Source organism: Dermacentor andersoni, chromosome 5, assembly GCF_023375885.2.
Source record: "Dermacentor andersoni chromosome 5, qqDerAnde1_hic_scaffold, whole genome shotgun sequence".
Taxonomy (NCBI): Eukaryota; Metazoa; Arthropoda; class Arachnida; order Ixodida; family Ixodidae; genus Dermacentor; species Dermacentor andersoni.
Genome location: NC_092818.1, coordinates 165,766,760 through 165,788,421, shown reverse-complemented (window position 1 = coordinate 165,788,421; position 21,662 = coordinate 165,766,760). Strand labels below are relative to the sequence as shown.

At 44.4% G+C, this 21,662-nt stretch overlaps 1 long non-coding RNA gene across 1 annotated transcript in view; it reads left to right on the top strand.

Annotated features, from left to right (window-relative positions):
• The window catches only part of LOC129385139 (uncharacterized), a 74,438-nt gene extending 56,864 nt beyond the window's left edge, over positions 1-17,574 (top strand). Inside the window, exon 3 of the long non-coding RNA XR_008612721.2 lies at positions 14,985-17,574. This is a non-coding gene — a long non-coding RNA (uncharacterized lncRNA). The remainder of the gene's footprint in view (positions 1-14,984) is intronic.
• The last annotated feature ends 4,088 nt before the right edge of the window (positions 17,575-21,662 follow it).

Below are 21,662 nucleotides of genomic sequence, written 5' to 3'. Positions count from 1 at the left end.
TGAGGCAAGCAATGAACACGTCACCACGTGATCAAACACGGCAGCGCCCACGGGATCGCCGTGAAAAGGGTGAATAGTTGTAAGAACTTAGATAATTTCATATTGCTACTTGGTAACCAGTTACGTGACCCCTAAGACTGCATGCCTGTTTTGTCACGTGCCCTTCTACATAGCATGTTTACTAACTCCTGTATTACTGTTTCATGCACTTTAGTTGTGTGCTTAGCATATGCTTTTCGCTTCGAATAAGTTCAAAACTAGATTGTATAAGATGTATTCATATTTTACTGGCTTACGTTTATTGTCATATCTTGGTTACCTTCGTTCACTTAATTACTCCAGTATTCTCCGTTACGATGGGTTGTAGGTGTGAAATAAGTAAGAAATAAATATATTTTGTCCAAATATGTGTTTAATATTTTAGCCAACAAACTTTACTGATATGTTACTTGGCCGGTTGCCTGATTTCTTTTTCCGTTAGGCTTCCTCATATTTCTCTCTCTCTCTCTCTCAGGATAATTTGCTGTAACTTGTTGATACCATCACGGTCATTGAAAGTTTGCAAAACTAGCAGTTCAAATAGCTAACCTGGGTCTGGATATCAGCCACATGCTATTCCTCAGTCAAGTGATACTGAATACGTTGAAGTTGCTTGCAATTGAAATTGATCATAGGACAAGAAGAAAATTTCGATTTCTTTTACTTTCTATCGTGTTGTGCCAGTGTTAAAGACGTTTTTCAGTCTTTGTAGTCTCAGGCATAAACCTGCCATCCTTCATATACAGCCCATGGTTTGGAAACGAAGGTCAACCCTGGCACACAATTCAGTATGTACTTAATATTTTATACCCGCCGTGGTTGCTTAGTGGCTATGGTGTTGGGCTGCTAAGCACGAGGTCGCGGGATCGAATCCTGGCCACGGCGGCCGCATTTCGATGGGGGCGAAATGCGAAAACACCTGTGTACTTAGATTTAGGTGCACGTTAAAGAACCCCAGGTGGTCGAAATTTCCGGAGTCCCCCACTACGGCGTGCCTCATAATCAGAAAGTGGTTTTGGCACGTAAAACCCCATAATTTAATTTTTTAATTTTAATATTTTATATGTATTATGCCGGTCTGGCGCAAGTTCCAACGTCTATTATTACACTCAGGTTTCTTTAAGGGCAAGCAATACTGCACTTTGGCTTCGAGGACCTGTAAGAACGCTTCTATTTTTAAAGAAAAAACATTTTCGTCTTTTTTCTTATGTACGTCATCTGCGCTTTGATGAAAATACGATTCAGCGACCTAAGAACAATCGCAATAATGGCGCGTTTTATAAAAATTGTTGTTTGTAGTTCACTCAACTGTGCTAATCAAATTTCTATGGCAACGCCCCCGCTGAAAGAGCTGTTTCATATTCCGAATATCTTCGAAGTAAAAATAGGCACTTGCTTCAACAGTGGTCCAAACTTAGCGATGCCTTTCTAGCAGCAAACAGAAATTTTAATCCAAGTGGCGTTCAAGGTTTGATATTGCGTAGCGTCGCCGGCACTACTTTTTGCCTATGGTATGCCGACTGCGCCTGCTATCCTTTAAAACTTCGGTAAGTCGCAGGGATGCTTTCGGAACAACTTAATGTGCTGTGATCTTTGAAGTAATGTTCCATCCAAATATTTCATATCTAAAGCAGCTGAGACAGAATAATGCGCACGCGTGTCTTGAAAGAGTTCTTTTCTACTTGAAAGAGGCACCGCTACTCTAATCCATGCTGAACTTGGCGGTAAATATATTGGGCAAGAACAAGAAGTTTAATGGAGAAATCGAAACGCAAGTAGGCCATATAGGCAGCATACTACGACTCTCTACATTTTGAGAAAGAACGGAAAATGAACATCGCATATGGCTACTGATGTGCTATTCAGGCTTGCTCTTCCAATGTGTATAACATTCAAGTTTGTGCAAAAATGTAGCAAAGCTGCCGCGGCGAATAATTTTCTCACGTGTTTTTTTTAGTATTTTTGCAACAGTGCGTGCAGTTGCAATATCACAGACGGGGCATCACAATATGATAGTTTTTTCTGCCTCTTAAATTCAGCTCCATGGAGCATGCAAGTAAATTTTCGAAGCTCTCTGTATGAGTCATTAGTCATTGCTAGTGCTCAAAATGAAAGCGCTTGTAAATATTCTAGGATTGCATTTGGTACGTTATGCCATGTTATGTAGTGTTCAAGATAACTCGGCCTTAGTGCTGAAGAAGGGCACTGAGGCCGCAACTATCCAAGCTTTAACCGTCTTCCTGCGAAACCAGGCCAGCTCTGACAGCATGATGTTCTGAGCGCACATCAGAGCTCGAACTGTACATTGCGCCTCGGGCAGTTGTTCTCCCATCATCTGGCGAGAAGCGCCCCACAGACTTTTTCGCTTCCTAAAGACTCACATGCAAACCTTAAGCAGTTACGCGGTCGTACTAGGACCTGCGTAAGCCAGGGAGCTGCGGGTCAAAGTACTTGAGCAATCGGGTTAGCCATCCTGAAACGATGTTACGAAAACAACTTAAATTCAGATTGGGACTGCGGGGGTGGATAACTTCTTCGTTTTGATGCCAGCTGCACGGCGGATTCAAGCGAACTTTCTTATTGCGGCGAGGCAGAAGAGCAAGGAAAACCGAGAGAAAAGCGCAAGCATGCATGAAATAGCGCGCTGTCGTGCTGTGGGCGCCTGCCCACGCATCGCAGAGACAATTGTACCACTTTTATTTGCAGCTGAGTGAATAACTCTTGCCGCGAATTCCAAATGTAGAAAGGGTTAAAGAAAGGAACACGAAACTTTCATTTATACTACGTCCAGCGCTTGCTACTTCAGAGGCTGATGAAACGTCGAGGATATGAAATAAGTAATTAGGAATCACGTCAAGAACAAAAATAATTGAGAAAGCACTGACAAGTGAGGTGTGTACAAATCTATTAGCGATCGTGTTGAGTGCAAATAGACAAGTAGAACGATTGTTACTCAGACACAGCGTGGTACTTCCGTCGCGTGACGCTGGAATATAATACAGCTTGAGTTGTCTGCGTTTAAGCTGGCTAAGCTCCCTGTCTTTCCACCAATTTTTCCTCCTCTTGCTGCATCTGAGTACGCCAAGTGACGTCCTGGCTGCTGAAACACTTAGTGTAAATCATCGCATATCCCATAACACGTCCAGAATCCTTTCCGACAGCCTGCATTACAGGAGGGACCCTCAAATCGATCTGCCCTTTCAAAAAAAAGTGATTAGGATCCGCAACCGATGAGCGACGCTTTCTCGTTTTCACCGTCTACTCCTGGGGAAACACAGATTGATGCAACTCTTACTACAGCGAAGCTGTTCAGGGGAGTTTAGCAATGCTTGGATGGATGGATGTATGGATAACGTGACGGAAGGATGGACGGACGGACGGATGTGAGCGTCCCCTTTGAAACGAGGTGGTGGGTTGCGCCATCAAGCCATTGTTATTATTTTGCCGGATGTCTTACCTATGTTATTTTTTTCTCCAACAAAAAATTATCATCAATATTTCTGAGCCGTTATTGGGAACTTCGTTGTTGTACACCTCCGTTGTTTGTGGTCCCCCTATACCAAACCACCAAACCTCAAATCCCCTTCTATTAATCTCTGTTGCAGACATGTTTACTTTCCCCCTGCTATCCCTGAACCCAATGACTTCAAGAAGGTTGCGATGTGGGCTTGTTAATGCATCTTCAAGGGGTGTACGGTAGCGCAATTAAAAGACGGGACAGAAGAAGGCACGCAGGTGGGTTGACAGACAGAAGACACACAGCGCTGTGTGTGTACCTGTGTGTCTTCTTTTGTCCCGTCTTTTATTTTGCACTGTCGTATGCCCCTTCAAGAATTCAAGAAGGCCAGAGGAGCATAAATCGACAGCTGGGTAGATATCTTCACATTCTAATAAAGCATATTCCATGGTTCTCTATACGTTTACTGCCGCAAACACATGCTTCTTCTTCCTTTGCTCTTCACTTTATAACTACGCGTTCTAAGGCATCCTGATCACGTTTCAAAAAGTAAGGAGCTTCCCTTTGAGTTTTTGTTTGTTTTGTTTATTTGTTTATTGACAAAATAACGCTCAAGGGTGGTTTGTTTTTGTGCCAAGGCAAAAGGTGGCATTAAAAGCCACCTGACTAAGCCTTTGACACCAGACAGCACGCGCAGCAGACATGAGCGCAACATGCTTCAAAACACACTGCGAAATATCAAACGCATACAAATTAGAATGCACGTACAGAGTATCAAACGCGATAAAGCAATATAAGGAAGAATGACAGAATTAGTCGCCAACAGATTCATCATCAATGTGTTGGCGACTAATTCTGTCAGTCATCATCATCAATTCATCATCAACCCCGCAGGGGCGTCTGCGTCAGCAGGCGTTTGGTGTGTTGCGACACCACGTACACGAGCACACGAGGGTTGGACCATCCCGCGTGTAGCCGTGCGTGGCTTAGCCGTATCCGGGGAAAGGGGGATCCTGGGGGTTGAGCCGATGCCGGGTGTTCGGACCTTTAAGGCTCCCCGGCGGAAGCAACACACCTCTTTGGCCTCTGCTTCACGTAGACAGCACTCCCGGACTGACCCACCCGGGGGAAATCGCCAGTCGCCTCTTCCTGTCCCTCTCTCCTCGAATCTTCGTCTTTCTCTCTCACTTTCTGGCCTTTCCTGTCTTCTTCTGTCTTCTTCTCTCTTCTATTTACTTCCTTTGTCCTTGGCGGCAAGGGTTAACCTTGTGTGGCTATCCTACCTTGGTACATCATATTTGCTTATAGTGACGGCGTACTGTTGGCGTCGTGCAGGCTTGTATACAAGCTCTGCCGCATCCCCTCGTTGGGCTCCGTGGTGGGCGGTCGGCGTTGTTGCCGAACATACACAATTTTTATGGCAGCGCAAACTTCTGTCGGCTCTGATCGGCGTCTGAAAAGATGCCGCACCGAAGCACCGTTCCAATTCTTTCGGAGCAACGATCCATCATTCCCCAAGTACTATGTAGTCCACAGCGAAATCAACATACCTGTAAGAAAGCCCTCTCCGTTCCTTGTAGCCAAGCGCCTGAAAGAAAAACTCGGACCGACATACAAAGCCTCCAGAATGTCTAGCGGGGACCTCCTTCTAGAACTAAATGATAAAGATCAAGCAGAAAAGCTCTCTGACATTACCAGTATTTGCGACGCGACCGTGACAATTTCAGCCCACAGAACGCTTAACACAAGCAGGGGAGTAATATCTGAAGAATTCTTTATTGGCTTGAGCGATGAGGAAGTGCTGGAAGGTTTCCAGGAACAAAATGTTACTAAAGTACAAAAATAGTCACCCGTAGAAACGAACAAGAAATCCCGACCAAACATGTATTACTCACCTTTGGAACAAGCGTAATGCCTACTTCGCTCGATGCAGGTTATGTTAAACTCAATGTCAGGCCATATATCCCGAACCCCAGATGATGTTTCAAGTGACAAAGGTTCGGACATGCTTCACACGCATGCCGAGGACAAACAACCTGTGCTAAATGCAACTCCAACGAGCACAAATCTGAGAACTGCACCTCTTCCCCACATTGCGTTAACTGCAAAGCAGATCATTCCGCTTACTGGCGTTGTTGCCCTTGCTGGAAAAAGAAAAAGAATTGCACTAACCCTAAAAGAAAAAATCTCGTTCTTTGAAGCTAGAAAGTGGCTGTCACACCTTTCACGACGTAGTTATGCCGATGTGACGAAGGTGGGGCATCGTCACAGAGGCCTCGGGAGTCCTGCGAGCCCACGCGCAGTGTTCCCATAGTGACGCCTCCCGCCCCCATGGTGGAAGCAGCCAGCGCTGCTCCATCATCTTCGAAGGCCTTGCAGACATCAGTCCCGCGGGGCCCTAAGATCAAACGAACCTCAAGGCTCGAGACACGTGGCCCGAGAGAACTCTCGGTCCTCCAGCGCTTCAGAGAGAGCGATGGAGGTCGACCCGAGAACCCCGGTGCCATCGACACCGAAGGACAAGCGCTTTCTCGAGCGTGCAAAGAGGGACAAAGTCCCAATAACAACCTTAGATAAGAAAGCAATAACATAATGGTTATCACTCCTTTGTATCAGTCTTCTTTGGATGTATGCCACCTAACATCTTTCTTATGTCATATTCACTCGTTAATGCCATTTTTTACCTCTCAGTTTCATAATGGCGTTTATTATCCAATGGAATTGTAGGGGTCTCTTATGGAACTTGGGTGACATAAAAGGCATGTTAATTCACTTCTCTCCTGTGGCCCTGTGCTTACCGGAAACAAACCTAGGCGAAAAACACAAAAACGTTTTAAAATGGTTTCACTGCAGTACAGAGCGACCGTACTCAGGCCAACCGGCTTTCGGGTGGTGTAGCCATTGTTCGGCAGGGTGGCATTGCATTTGGAGAAGTTCCCATCATATAGAGGGCGTTGCTGTCACCGTTTTAGCCCACAAAACCATCACCATTTATTCAATATACATCTCGCCGCATTCACATTTTACTGTAAGAGATCTAGAGTTAATTTTAAACCAGCTACCTGAACATTTCTTTATAGGGGGGTGATTTTAACGCACATAACACGTTATGTGGCAGTAAAACAACTGACATCAGGGGTCAAACACTTGAAGATGTAATTCTAACAAACGACATATGCATTTTAAACACCGGTGCGGCAACTTACAGCTCCCCAAGCACAGGCGCTATGAGTTGCCTAGATCTGGCAGTGTGTTCTCCCTCTCGCTTTGGCGAGTTTCAATGGAGTACTATTGACAAGCCCTATGGTAGTGACCATATGCCCGCTATCATTAAAAAAATAGCGTCTCCTTTTCCTACCATACCATTAAGACCACTCCGTTGGAAACTCCATCTAGCAGACTGGCCTCTCTTCACTGAAAAGGCCACTCATGATAACATATCAGATGAGTTAACCATAGACGAAATGAATGATAAGATCACCGCCTGTACACTTGCCGCAGAGGAACAGACAATCCCACAATCTTCTGGTTTCCTAAGAAAAAAACCTGATACCCTGGTGGACGAAGGAATGTACAAAAACAAAAAACTACAAAACAAAGCGTGGGATACCTTTCGGCGATACCCAACACAAGATAATCTACTGTTTCAAAAAAGCAAAAGCCAATGTCAGGTGCACACGCAGACAAGCCGAAAGACAGTCCTGGAAAAATTGTCTCGTCCATAAATAGCTCAATAACATCCAAACGAATGTGGGATCAACTTCGTAAGTTCAGAGGCGACTACGGTTCTTACACTATCCCCATACTCTCACCCCCAGGCACGCAAACAAATTTAGTAGAACAAGCAAACATATTAGGGCAACATTTCCATGATATATCCAAGCTCAGAAAACTATTCTGCTGCATTTCTAAAACATAGGCAATCAGCAGAAAAGCTAGAGCTTCCGACCACAAGAAGCTCAGAGAGACCGTATAATGCCGCTTTAACACTTCCAGAAATCAACAGAGTACACAATACTGGCAAAAAAAAACAGCCCCCGGTCCGGACAGGGTACATTACGCAATGCTAGCTCACTTATCCCCTAAAGCAGCTGAGACCTTGCTTCACTTCTTCAACATAATCTGGGAAACGGGAAAAATGCCCAAAGAGTGGAAGAAAGCCATCATAATCCCTTTCTTGAAAGCTGGGAAACCTCCCACAACAGCAACCAGCTATAGACCCATAGCGCTCACAAGTTGTCTTGCAAAGTACTATGAAGCCATCATAAACATAAGATTGACATACGTCCTTGAAACCGAGAGCCTGCTAGATAACCATCAGTGTGGGTACAAGAAAGGTTGCTCCACAACGGATCACCTAGTCCGGCTAGAACACGAGATACGTGTGGCCTTTCTGCACAAGCAATATTGTTTCACTGCTTTCTTTGACCTAGAAAAAAGCGTACGACACAACATGGAGGTTTGCTACTCTAAGGGACTTAGCGGATTTAGGGATCCGCGGCAGAATGCTGAAATGTCTTGCCGATTTCATGCCCGACTGAACATTCCAAGTTCGTTCAGGAACGATGCTGTCACGCGTATTCATCCAGGAAAATGGCGTGCCACATTGATGTGTATTAAGCACAGCACTATTTGTGGTGAAAATGAACTCAGTCAGTAATGTAATTCCATCCTCTGTAATGCACTCATTATATGTTGATGGTCTACATATCGTGTGTCGTGCATAGAACTTCGCAACCTTCGAACGGCAGATTCAAATTACGTTAAACAAACTCACGCACTGGGCATCTGAAAACGGTTTTCGCTTGTCAACTGAAAAACTATTAGTGTTGTTTTTACACAAAAAAGTGGCCTACAACCAGATCCCATCCTTAAGCTAGAAGAAGCCACACTACCGGTAAAGCAAGAACACAAGTTTCTGGGTGTTCTATTTGATAAAAAGTTGAACTTTCTGGCACACATAACTAGCCTTAAATATAAAGCGAACAATGCACTTAACATCCTGAAAGTCCTGTCCCAGAAGCGCTGGGACTCTGACGGTAAATGCCTGCTACGCATCTACCGCACTTTGGTGAGCAGCATATTACACTACGGTAGCATCATATATGGTTCAGCCAGACAATCTTAGGTCCGACGGCTTCATCCAATTCATAACCTTGGACTACGACTGGCATGCGGTGCTTACAGAACATCACCTGTCCAGAGCTTACACGTTGAATGTAATGAGCCTCCTTTACAGCATCGCAGAGTGCTACTAACTTTTTCCTACATACTCAGAATGCAGTCCTCACCACAACACATATGCTACAAACTCGTCACACAGTGAAACTCACGATTACACTATACAAATAAACCGAACATGGTTAGACCTCTTCTTCTACGATATGAGGAATACTGTCGTGATTACGACATTCCTGATGAGCTCCTTCTGTTTGCTAAACGGCAACAACGACTACCTTCGTGGGGCGAATTCATACAGTTATGTGATTGATCATTGGTATCTCTAAAAAAATTCACCCCGCACGAACACATCATAAAAAATTCTGCGTTTTTCTAGACAAATATAAAAATAACATGAAATATTACACTTATGGATCTAAAACAAAAGAATACGTGGGCGTCGGGGCTGTGACAAAAAACTAAGAAAGAAGTATTCGTTTGCCACAGCACGCCTCTGTCTACACAGCTGAAGTCTATGCAATATTAACTGTGATTAAAAAGATCATTGCTGAAAAACGCCAAAACGCAATCATAAACATTGATTCATTAAGCATGTTGAAGGCTCTTCACATGAAATCCGAATTTGAACCCCTGATAGGGGTATTTTAAACATGGTAACATTAAACAAATACGGCAGGTCAATTAGGTTTTGCTGGGTACCAAGCCATGTTGGTATACCGGGTAATGAAGCAGCAGATAGGTGTGAATCGACGGCAGTGCACAAATACACAACAAACAAAACGCTTCCATATAAGGATATCACTGCGATTAGGGAAGCCTTGATGTCAAAATGGCAACAAGAATGGGACCATTGTATAAGCAACAATCTACATCTTACTAAACCCGTAATTGGTGAATGGAAGTCGTGCACTCATCAGCAACGGTTCTATGAGGTGATCCTGTGTCGACTTCGGATTGGACACACACATCTAACCCACAACTTTCTCCTCCGAAAAAAAAAAAAACCCCACCGACCTGCGAAAAATGCAATGAACCTCTTACAGTAATACATATCCTTATAACATGTCCACACCTTGAAACACAGCGACGGAAACTTTTACACAACCTGTATAATTTACGTATACTTTTACATCCCGCCCTATTACTGGCAGATGACCCGCTAGTGCCACTTACTAACCTGTTCCACTTTTTACAGACAACTGGTTATCTACACGAACTATAATGTAATACATGTTTACCTGCTCTAACGTTGTGTTTCCTTTTGTCTTGTGACTGGCGCAGCATGGCCTTAGTTGCATTTGGGCTATTAAACCCTAACTAACTAACTAACTAACTAACTAACTAACTAACTAACTAACTAACTAACTAACTAACATTCATCATCAACATGACACATAACTATTAAGCCCAATGGACTACAATTGGATTGAAGAGAACAAAACAAATGTACACCAAAATTACAACTGTTGGAGGAAATACATTTTAGTTAGTTTTCTGAAAGCAAGCAAAAAGGGAAAGCTCTCCATTGTATCTAAAAACGATGGGTAACAATTCGGAAGGTTTAGAATTGGCAATTTTGATAATTGTACACCGTATCTAGGTCTCGTTTTAATCTCAATTTTTTATTTTGATATACTACAGGCCCGTCACGGCCTGTGCAGGAGTGGGTACATAAATGGTTTAGTAGTAGAACGTACATAAAATTGGTAATTATTCATGATGAAAATTCAATACACCTAATTAGGTTTATAAAAGAGTCAATGGTATAGCAACAGACAATATTGTTAAGCACGTTGTTCTACTGGAAAATTGCCGAAAAAAATAATTTTGATATCTCCAACCGACGGCAAACAGCATTACCTTGGTTCTGTCCAGCTACGTGGCATTCGCATATTTTTAAACTCTGGCTAAAGTTAGCTGGAACAACCTGTATAAATCTGACTTCTAGTTTTTGTATGCGTTCTATTTTATTAATGATAAGTTTTTGATGTGGACTCCAACGATTAAATCGGCGTACTCTAAGCAGGGCCTTACTAGTGTCTTGTAAGCATTTAGTTTGACATGTGGTGGTGTAGTACGTAATATTTTTCTCCAGAAAGCTTTCGCTAAGATTTCTGACATGGCTGATATATGTTGCTCCCAATTAAGGTTAGATGCGAGTTTAATACGCAGGTACTTTACGTCATTACTTTTGTTGATTTTAGTGCTTCCAACCGTATACTTAAAGTTAAGGGGCTTTTCCTTATTTTGCAATCAGATGCAATGAGTTTTGGTGTGTTTAATTTCATACCCCAAGTGTTACACTGCTGTGAATTGTGAAGTTCTATTTGATCGACTAAGTTATGTATGGCTCTATACACAGCACAGTCATCAGCGAACAGTCGCATCTGGACGGAGTTCATGACGAAATACTAGATGTCATTAATATAAAATATGAACAAGAGTGGTGCAAGAACAGACTCCTGAGGTACTCCAGAGTAGACATCAATTTGCGGTGAGAGATGATTGTCGATTTCTATATACTTTTCCCGATCTTTTAGAAAATCGGAAATCCATACTATATTGTTCTGAATACCAAAAGTCATTAGTTTTATGATTAAATCCTGATGCGAAACCACGTCGAATGCCTTAGAGAAGTCTAAAAATATTGCATCTAATTGGTCATCGTGGTTAAGCGCGTTATATGTCACGAGTTCATTCAGCAAGTTGTATTATAGTTGAAAGACCGATCTGAAGCCATGCTCTTGTTCGTAGACTAGTTCATTTGCTTCTAGGGGAGTTATTATGCCCTTAAATATTATATGTTCCATTATTTTGCAGCATGAGTTCATTAGTGACGCTGGGCGGTGGTTATTTAAATATATTTTCGAGCCCGATTTGTGTATTGGAATTATATTAGCACAGTGCCAATTGTCTGGTAACACTGATGTTTAATGTGAATGTGTAAATATTTTGAATAGATATTGAAATACTCAAATTGCGTATCGACTTCAGAACGAAGCTATGAGGTCGGGAACAGTGAATTTCTTTAAAACAACTTTATGCAGAAGAGATAATATGCCCTCTTCACTTACGGTTAATTCTATCATGGGTACCTTCAAGGCGTGAGGTTTTAGTACGCATTCGTAGTATGTTTCGTAAAAACCCACTGAAAAAAAGTTATTCATATTATTAGCAATGTCCTCAGGATCGTTGATAACCTTATCAAGTTTTAATTTGCGAAATGGTTTCGCTTTCACCTGACAAATATCGCCAGAATTTCTGGGGGTTGGGTGTCATAAATGATGGTAAAGTAGTTATCCTTGTTATCGGTAAAGTAGTTATCGAAATAATAATAAATTGTTTCCTTACTGATTTCCTTTTCTCCTTCTATCGCCGCCACCCATGAGATTGTCTCAGCCAGTCTGACTTTGCGTTTGGCGTTCTTTGCTGCCATGTTGTTTACCATGCTGGTCACATACTTGCTGGTAAGCTTCCTTATTATTTTCCTCCACTGTGAGTCAATGTTTTTTTTTTCTTCACAAATGCTTGGATACTCTCGCAACCCATTTATTTCATATTCTTCGGTCGTTCTCCAAAATCGATTTTACTTGGACCTCCCCTCACTTCAAAGCTTGTCCAGCCCATATCCCCCTGCACAGCTTCATTTGTAGTCTTCCCGCAAGCGCCCAATGCGAGGCGTCCCACTGACCATTAGTTAACATCGAGTTTTTATTGTACCCCTGTATTCAAGCAAACAGCCGCATTTCATAATGGAAGTCTGAAAACCTTCACACCTTTCCACATACCCCGGAGCACCTCGTACTTATTGTACCCCTGTGCCGCTCTGTGTTTCCTTATGGCCGCTTTTCTCTTGCCCTTTGCTATTATTGTTTTTTTTTTTCATTGTTCACATATATCTATTGCCTTCGCTTATCCATATACCTAGGTTTCTGTATCCTTTTACCCGAGGTATTTCCTGGCCCCGTATTGATGCTGTCTATTCACTGTTTCCATTGAACAGCATAAAATCTTATATTTTAACGCAAAATTTTGATAACTTCTCACATTCCCAGCCACAGATGTTATGCAGACGTTGCATTTCATTTTCCTTGTGAGCAAGCAACACAATGCCGTCCGCATAAAGCAAACCTGGAAACTGCTGCTCTACTAGTGTGCGCGATTGTCTGTATGAGATATTATACCCGATACTGATTCCTTCAAGCGCCCTTTCTATACTTACCATGTAAATCATAAACAACAACCTGGAAAAACGCACTCCTGTCTCAGTCCATTCAGTTTTCTACTCAACTTTCTCCTCGCTCCTCATCCCTTCCCATTTAAGGCAAATGGCATTTTGTAGCCAAACCTCCCTCAAAAGCGGTACACAGTTGTTGCCTTAGCCTTCCCCATCCATGTGATGGCGGAGTTGGAGCGCACGTGGTGGTGTGCACCATCACCTGCGCTCCAACTAATGACATTTAATGAAAACGAGTAACAGCGCTGAATAACCGGACGTGTCTAAGATAGACGAAGCGCTTCGTCTGTCTCAGTCACGTCCCGTTGTTCAGCGCTGCTACTCGTTTTCTTCACACATGTACCAACCAGCCCATGTTAACACGTTACTGTAGTGGTATTTGTATCGCTTTTCTTCTCACTCTCTTTTTCTCAATATATTCTGTTCCCCCTAAGCAGGGTACTGCAAACTGGACGTGTGTGGTTAACGTCCCTGGCTTTCATTTCTTCTCGGCTGCCTTTTTCGTCGGCCTCTGAATACGGCAAATCAGCTCTGCGGAAACCTGTAATGCGCAGTAAGGTTCATGAAAAGAAATATTGTAATCCATCTGACTGGAGCAAAGAGCTACAAAAGATACGGGCTTCTTATAAAGAAAGGCTTTGCAGTTGAGAACTTCGTCCCGGTCTGATGTTCGAACGGGGCCAGGACGAATTCGTTGAATCTGAATTACGAGTCGCAGTGAGTGCCGTCGAGTTTCAAGAGCCAGCCACCGATTGTGAGTTCACGCGACAGTGAGAGGGTGCGATTTTTTAGTTGGGAGAAGTGGAGCTAACGGACATTTATCCATGTCACCTTCCGTCAGCAAACGCGCAGCATCGCACTTAGAAGCAGAATAACACAGATGCCAACCACTATGGAGGTACAGGTGTGTAGAGTTTTCAGTCCATAGGTTTATCACGACAGTGAATATTTTGAATATACCTGACGTTTCAACTTATAGAGCTACTACATCCCACCCAAGCAGGTTTCAAAAACATTTTTTAGACTTCCTTGAGCACATCCTACAAACGCTCTGTTATTTCTCAGGACGCGTGGCGCCGTCTCTGGGAATAAAAGGAAACGTAGTGACGAGGTGTTGTGCCTGACCCCCACGTGGCGGGGCGAAGACACGAAATAAGAAAACGTTCTTTGAGCCATTAAAACCTAAGGCTCCCTCTCGCATGCATGCAGTTTATGAAGAAAATAAAACAATATTTCATTAAATCTGTAATTGTACATTAAAGGCAAAGAGCAGGTCGCTGTCTAGTATCATATCGCCGTTTTTTTTTTCGTACGCCGCCATGCGGGAGGTGTTTGTACTGATCAGCGTACCTCGCCTTGCAGACAACGCACTGGATAGGGATTTCAATATTCTCCCCGGTAGACGTAATATCGAAGTGGGGCAATTGCATACTGCGGCGTCCTATATGATGCGCTTCTTCATTAATAATAAACACTACATCATGGCTGCTCTCCGGACTGTTATAGAATGTGAAGCTGCACTTGAGTGTGATCAGCTTCAACGCAGAGCTCGTGGTGGTCGTTTTCGCGTATCAGTGTTGGTTATTAGGGATGATCACGGGGCGGCAAGATTTCAGAGGAAAGAGAGCCCACTAGTTGGGGAGTGGAGTGTTATCCAGAGCGTAAAATCTGCAAGCGAATAAGAGGAGAGAACAGAAAGAATGCATGAAAAAGCAGAGAGGTTAGTCAGAAGCAGTTCTAGTTGGCTACACTCTACAGTGGGAAAATAATAAAAATAGATAAAGAAATGCGAGTGCCAAAAACAAAGTGAACTAGTTACATTATCCAGCGGTATCAGACAGCGTTTCTAAAGTAGATTCTTACGGCTGTTACGCTTGAGGGAAATTGACCACGCTGGACGTAATAAAAAGTACGCACAAGAAAAAGGACGGTGAAAAGTCAACAATGAAATAGGAACATTGTGAAACATATAGGGACAATCTGTTTCCGACAAAAAAAAATTCACCGGCGTTTACAATACTCTTTAATGCGAAACTTGAGCACAGTATTATACGTGTTTTTATTTCGCAGGATGTGGACAGACATCTGCTCCATCTCTGGGATACTTGAAGAGGCCTGACCAAACGATGCAAGAGGGAGCGGCACAACCGTAGGCTGAAACAAAGAATCGCCCGGATCACAGCAGAAGCTGAACAATACGCCACCAGCCTCACTAATAAGAATTGGCACAACCTCTGCGACCGCCTTAATGGCACACTAGGTACTTCCAAAACGTGGTCCCTCCTCAGAGCACTACTCTACCCAACGCACACAAAAACGCACACAACACCGTCCGCACTATCATCCATAAAGAATAAATGGATGATGACGCTCTCCTCTAAACACTGCAACAGAGGTACATTGCTACAAATCACCGACCGGAGTACAAAGACTATCCACACGAGGAGGAAACCCAATTGGACGGCGATATTACAGAGACAGAAGGAAGGGCAGCCCTACACGCCATATCACGTAACACAGCGCCTGGAGCAGACTGCATTCACTATGCACTACTACGAAACCTCGACGATCAGGCCATACGGCAACTCACTGCATACTACAAAGACAATTGGAAAAACGGAACTCTTCCACAGGAATGGCGACACACCGATATTAATTTCGAAACCCGGCAAACCGTTGTCGCTCCAAAATCTCAGGCCCATTTCCCTGACTTCGTATATCGGAAAACTCTACGAGCAATCAGTTCCAATGCGCTTCAATCCTTGAAGCGAACCAATTCTTCCTCACTACCTTATTTGGCTATCGACCAGGTCTGTCTGCGCAGGATATATTCGTACAACTTAAGGAGGATGTTGTGGATGATCCGAGTAAAGCTTAAACAAGAGCCATTCTGGCGTTGGACTGCAAGGGGGCCTTCGACAACGTCTCACATGACCTCATTATAAACAATCTTGCATCCTCCAGATGCGGAAAACGCATCTATGATTATGTGCGTGCCTTTTTATCTGACCGCAAAGCCACCATCGGCCTAAGTGATATTCGGTCAGATGTCATATAAAACTTTCCGGCAGAGGGACTCCGCAGGGTTCGGTTCTCTAACCTACCCCGTTCAACGTGGCGATGGCAAAGCTACCACCGCTCCTCGACAAGCTTCCGAACGTGCAGCACGCCCTGTACGCCGGTGATGTAACAATCTGGGTGACCACAGTATCGGACGGCGCCATTCAGGATGCACTACAGGAAGCAGTAAATATAGCACAAGAGTATGCAACAGCCGGAGGACTCACCTGCGCAACTCAGAAGTTTTAGCTGCTGCTTGTATTAAAAAAAGAAAAGGTAATACGGCCGATATTCCATCAGCTATCACATTGCCTCTCAATGGCAACGTTATTCCAAGGGTAGACAGACCACGTGTACTAGGCCTTAACATACAACACAACGGGAAGGCCACACATACCATACACTTACTCCGCCAACAAATCACGCAAATAAGGCGCATGATAAAGTGCATTACAAACCGCCGGCAAGGGCTCCAAGAAAAAGTTGTATTCCGAATCGTGCAAGCCCTCATAATTAGCAGATTAACCCACCACCTCCCCTATTATAACCTGACTCAGACCGAGGTGCACCAGATAGACACCCTCATCCGTACAGCACTAAAGGCAGCGCTGGGAATACCTCAACATGCGTCCACGCAGCTCCTACTACGAGTCGGGGGGCACAACACCATACGCGAACTAGTCGAAGGTCATCTTAACAGCCAATTGCAACGTCTCGAACGAACAATGCAAGGGTGCCTCATTCTATCCCGGCTAGAATACCAAACACCAAGAAAACCACGACAGGAAGACCGCACACTTCTTGCGCTTAGCATTCACAACAAAATTCACGTGGCCCCGATTCCCCGAATTATGCACCCTGACCGTGATAAAGGCCGAAGAGACGCAACAGCACATGCCCTGGCTCGACTCTTTGGCGATGGCACATTGAACACAGTGTTAAGGCGCCGACTCTCGCGTTCCCTAGACTGAGACTCGGGATCCTCGACTCGGCGTGACCGCTGCTCAGCCGCAGCTTCGGCGCTAGTTTCCGCATCAGCTCGGCGGCTACGCATCGCTTCTCGCTTGGCAGTACGGCGTTTTTCCTGGTTAGCAGATTCTTCTTCGGGAGTCCGGACTTTCTTCAGTCTTCCCATGGCAGCAGTACTTACGCACGGAGTAGAGGAGGCGAGAGGTGCATCACCGCGCTGGCTATTCCGTGCTTTTACTCGACTGCGACGTCAGGACTCCGCCACACGCGTGTATAGTGCGATGAGGTTATGTGGCTCGGTGCTCTCGCAGGTGGTTGCTAGACAACGGGAGACGACGCACACCTGGCCTGAATTTTCTTGTAACGCTCCACGGCGGAACTAAAAGCTTAAACAACTCCGCTGTTAAAAAAGCAAGCCTACAGCCTGTTACAATGTTGGCTCAGCCAGGTTGAGCCACTTCTCTGGAAAGGGTGGCCGGGCGCATAAAAGTCACTCCGCGTGCTAATACACGTGCCATACCAATTTATTTGACGAATAAACGCACATGCGAAGATTGACTCTCGCGGAAAAAAGGTAAGACTACAGCTCGTTACAATATTGGCTCAGCAAGGTCGAACCACTTCTCCGAAAAGGGTGGCCAGGTGCGTACAAGCCACTCCACATGCTAATACACGTGCCATGCCAATTTATTTGACGAATAAACGCACATGCGAAGATTGACTCTCGCGGAAAAAAGGTAAGACTACAGCTCGTTACAATATTGGCTCAGCAAGCTCGAACCACTTCTCCGGAAAGGGGGGCCAGGTGCATACAAGCCACTCCACATGCTAATACACGTGCCATGCCCACCTAATTGATGAATAAACGCACATGCGCAGATTGGCTCTCACGGAAAAAAGGTAAGCCTACAGCGCGTTACAATGTTGGCTCAGCCAGATGGAGCAACTTCTCTGGAAAGGGTGGCCGGGTGCATACAAGCCACTCCACATGCTAATACACGTGTCATGCCCACCTAATTGATGAATAAACGCACATGCGCAGATTGGCTCTCACGGAAAAACAAGGTAAGACTACAGTCCGTTAGTGTTCGCTCAGCCAGGTGGAACCGCTTCTCTGGAAAGCGTGGCCGGGTGCATACAAGCCACTCCACCTGCTAATACACGTGCCATGCCAATCTAATTGATGAATAAACGCACATGCGTAGATTGGCTCTCACGGAAAAAAAGGTAAGCCTACAGCGCGTTACAATGTTGGCTCAGCCAGGTGGAACCACTTCTCTGGAAAGGGTGGCCGATTGCACACAAGCCACTCCACATGCGAATACACGTGCCATGCCAATCTAATTGATGAATAAGCGCACATGCGCAGATTGGCTCTCACGGAAAAAAAAAAGGTAAGACTACAGCCCATTAGTGTTCGCTCAGCCAGGTGGAACCACTTCTCTGGAAAGGGTGGCCGGGTGCGTACAAGCCACTCCACATGCTAATACACGTGCCATGCCCACCTAATTGATGAATAAACGCACATGCGCAGATTGGCTCTCACGGAAAAAAGGTAAGCCTACAGCGCGTTACAATGTTGGCTCAGCCAGGTGGAGCAACTTCTCTGGAAAGGGTGGCCGGGTGCATACAAGCCACTCCACATGCTAATACACGTGCCATGCCCACCTAATTGATGAATAAACGCACATGCGCAGATTGGCTCTCACGGAAAAACAAGGTAAGACTACAGCGCGTTACAATGTTGGCCCAGCCAGGTTGAACCACTTCTCTGGAAAGAGTGGCCGGGTGCATACAAGCCACTCCACATGCTAATACACGTGCCATGCCCAGCTAATTAATGAATAAACGCACATGCGCAGATTGGCTCTCACGGAAAGAAGGTAGGCCTACAGCACGTTACAATGTTGGCTTAGCCAGGTGGAACCACTTTTCTGGAATGGGTGGCCGGGTGCATACAAGCCACTCCACATGCGAATACACGTGCCATGCCGGTCTAATTGCTGAATAAACGCATATGCGCAGATTGGCTCATACGGAAAGCAAGGTAAGCCTACAGCGCGTTACAATGTTTGGCCAGCCATGTTGAACCACCTCACGGGAAACGGTGGCCGGGCGCACACAAACCACTACGGAGCGACTACGCATACAAGGTCGAACAAGTTATCTCTAAACCGCTGGTGCGGCGCATACAACACTCCCCACGCACGTTCTGAAGCCGATCTACGCGATAAACAAACGAATAGGCTCATAATTTTCTCTGAGAAATTGAAAAACAGTAAGGCTATAGCCCAGCAAAATATTGATTTAGGTAGGTCTGATAAGTTCTCCCTAAAGTGCTGGTGCGGCGCATACAACACTCCCCACGCACGTTCTGATGCCGATCTACGCGATAAACAAACGAATCGGCTCATAATAACTTTCCCTGAAAAATTGAAAAATGGTAAGGCTATAGCCCAGCAAACTAGTGTTTTAGGTAGGTCCAATAAGTTCTCTCTAAAGTGCTGGTGCGTCGCATACAACAATCCCCACGCACGTTCTGAAGCCGATCTACGCGATAAACAAACGAATAGGCTCATAATTTTCCCTGAAGAATTGAAAAACGGTAAGGCTATAGCCCAGCAAACTAGTCTTTTTGAAAGGCCCAATGAGTTCTCTCTAAAGTGCTGGTGCGTCGCATACAACACTCCCCACGCACGTTCTGAAGCCGATCTACGCGATAAAGAATAGGCTCATAATAATTTTCCCTGAAATATTGAAAAACGGTAAGGCTATAAGCCCAGCAAACTAGTGTTTTAGGTAGGTCCAATAAGTTCTCTCTAAAGTGCTGGTACGTGGCATACAACACTCCCCACGCACGTTCTGAAGCCGATCTACGCGATAAACAAAGAATAGGCTCATAATAATTTTCCCTGAAAAATTGAAAAACGGTAAGGCTATAGCCCAGCAAACTAGTGTTTTTGGAAGGTCCAATAAGTTCTCTCTAAAGTGCTGGTGCGTCACATACAACACTCCCCACGCACGTTCTGAAGCCGATCTACGCGATAAACAAAGAATAGGCTCATAATAATTTTCCCTGAAATATTGAAAAACGGTAAGTCTATAGCACAGCAAACTAGTGTTTTAGGTAGGTCCAATAAGTTCTCTCTAAAAAGCTGGTGCGTCGCATACAACACTCCCCACGCATGTTCTGATGCCGATCTACGCGATAAACAAACGAACAGGCTCATAATAATTTTCCCTGAAAAATTGAAAAACGGTAAGGCTATAGCCCAGCAAACTAGTGTTTTTGGAAGGTCCAATAAGTTGTCTCTAAAGTGCTGGTACGTGGCATACAACACTCCCCACGCACGTTCTGAAGCCGATCTACGCGATAAACAAAGAATAGGCTCATAATAATTTTCCCTGAAAAATTGAAAAACGGTAAGGCTATAGCCCAGCAAACTAGTGTTTTTGAAAGGTCCAATGAGTTCTCTCTAAAGTGCTGGTGCGTCACATACAACACTCCACACGCACGTTCTGAAGCCGATCTACTGATAAACAAAGAAAAGGCTCATAATAATTTTCCCTGAAATATTGAAAAACGGTAAGGCTATAAGCCCAGCAAGCTAGTGTTTTAGGTAGGTCCAATAAGTTCTCTCTAAAGTGCTGGTGCGTCGCATACAACACTCCACACGCACGTTCTGAAGCCGATCTACGCGATAAACAAACGAATAGGCTCATAATAATTTTCCCTGAAAAATTGAAAAACGGTAAGGCTATAGCCCAGCAAACTAGTCTTTTTGAAAGGTCCAATGAGTTCTCTCTAAAGTGCTGGTGCGTCGCATACAACACTCCCCACGCACGTTCTGAAGCCGATCTACGCGATAAAGAATAGGCTCATAATAATTTTCCCTGAAATATTGAAAAACGGTAAGGCTATAAGCCCAGCAAACTAGTGTTTTAGGTAGGTCCAATAAGTTCTCTCTAAAGTGCTGGTACGTGGCATACAACACTCCCCACGCACGTTCTGAAGCCGATCTACGCGATAAACAAAGAATAGGCTCATAATAATTTTCCCTGAAAAATTGAAAAACGGTAAGGCTATAGCCCAGCAAACTAGTGTTTTTGGAAGGTCCAATAAGTTCTCTCTAAAGTGCTGGTGCGTCACATACAACACTCCCCACGCACGTTCTGAAGCCGATCTACGCGATAAACAAAGAATAGGCTCATAATAATTTTCCCTGAAATATTGAAAAACGGTAAGGCTATAAGCCCAGCAAACTAGTGTTTTAGGTAGGTCCAATAAGTTCTCTCTAAAGTGCTGGAGCGTCGCATACAACACTCCACACGCACGTTCTGAAGCCGATCTACGCGATAAACAAACGAATAGGCTCATAATAATTTTCCCTGAAAAATTGAAAAACGGTAAGGCTATAGCCCAGCAAACTAGTGTTTTTGAAAGGTCCAATGAGTTCTCTCTAAAGTGCTGGTGCGTCACATACAACACTCCCCACGCACGTTCTGAAGCCGATCTACGCGATAAACAAAGACTAGGCTCATAATAATTTTCCCTGAAAAATTGAAAAACGGTAAGGCTATAGCCCAGCAAATTAGTGTTTTAGGTAGGTCCAATAAGTTCTCTCTAAAGTGCTGGTACGTGGTATACAACACTCCCCACGCACGTTCTGAAGCCGATCTACGCGATAAACAAAGAATAGGCTCATAATAATTTTCCCT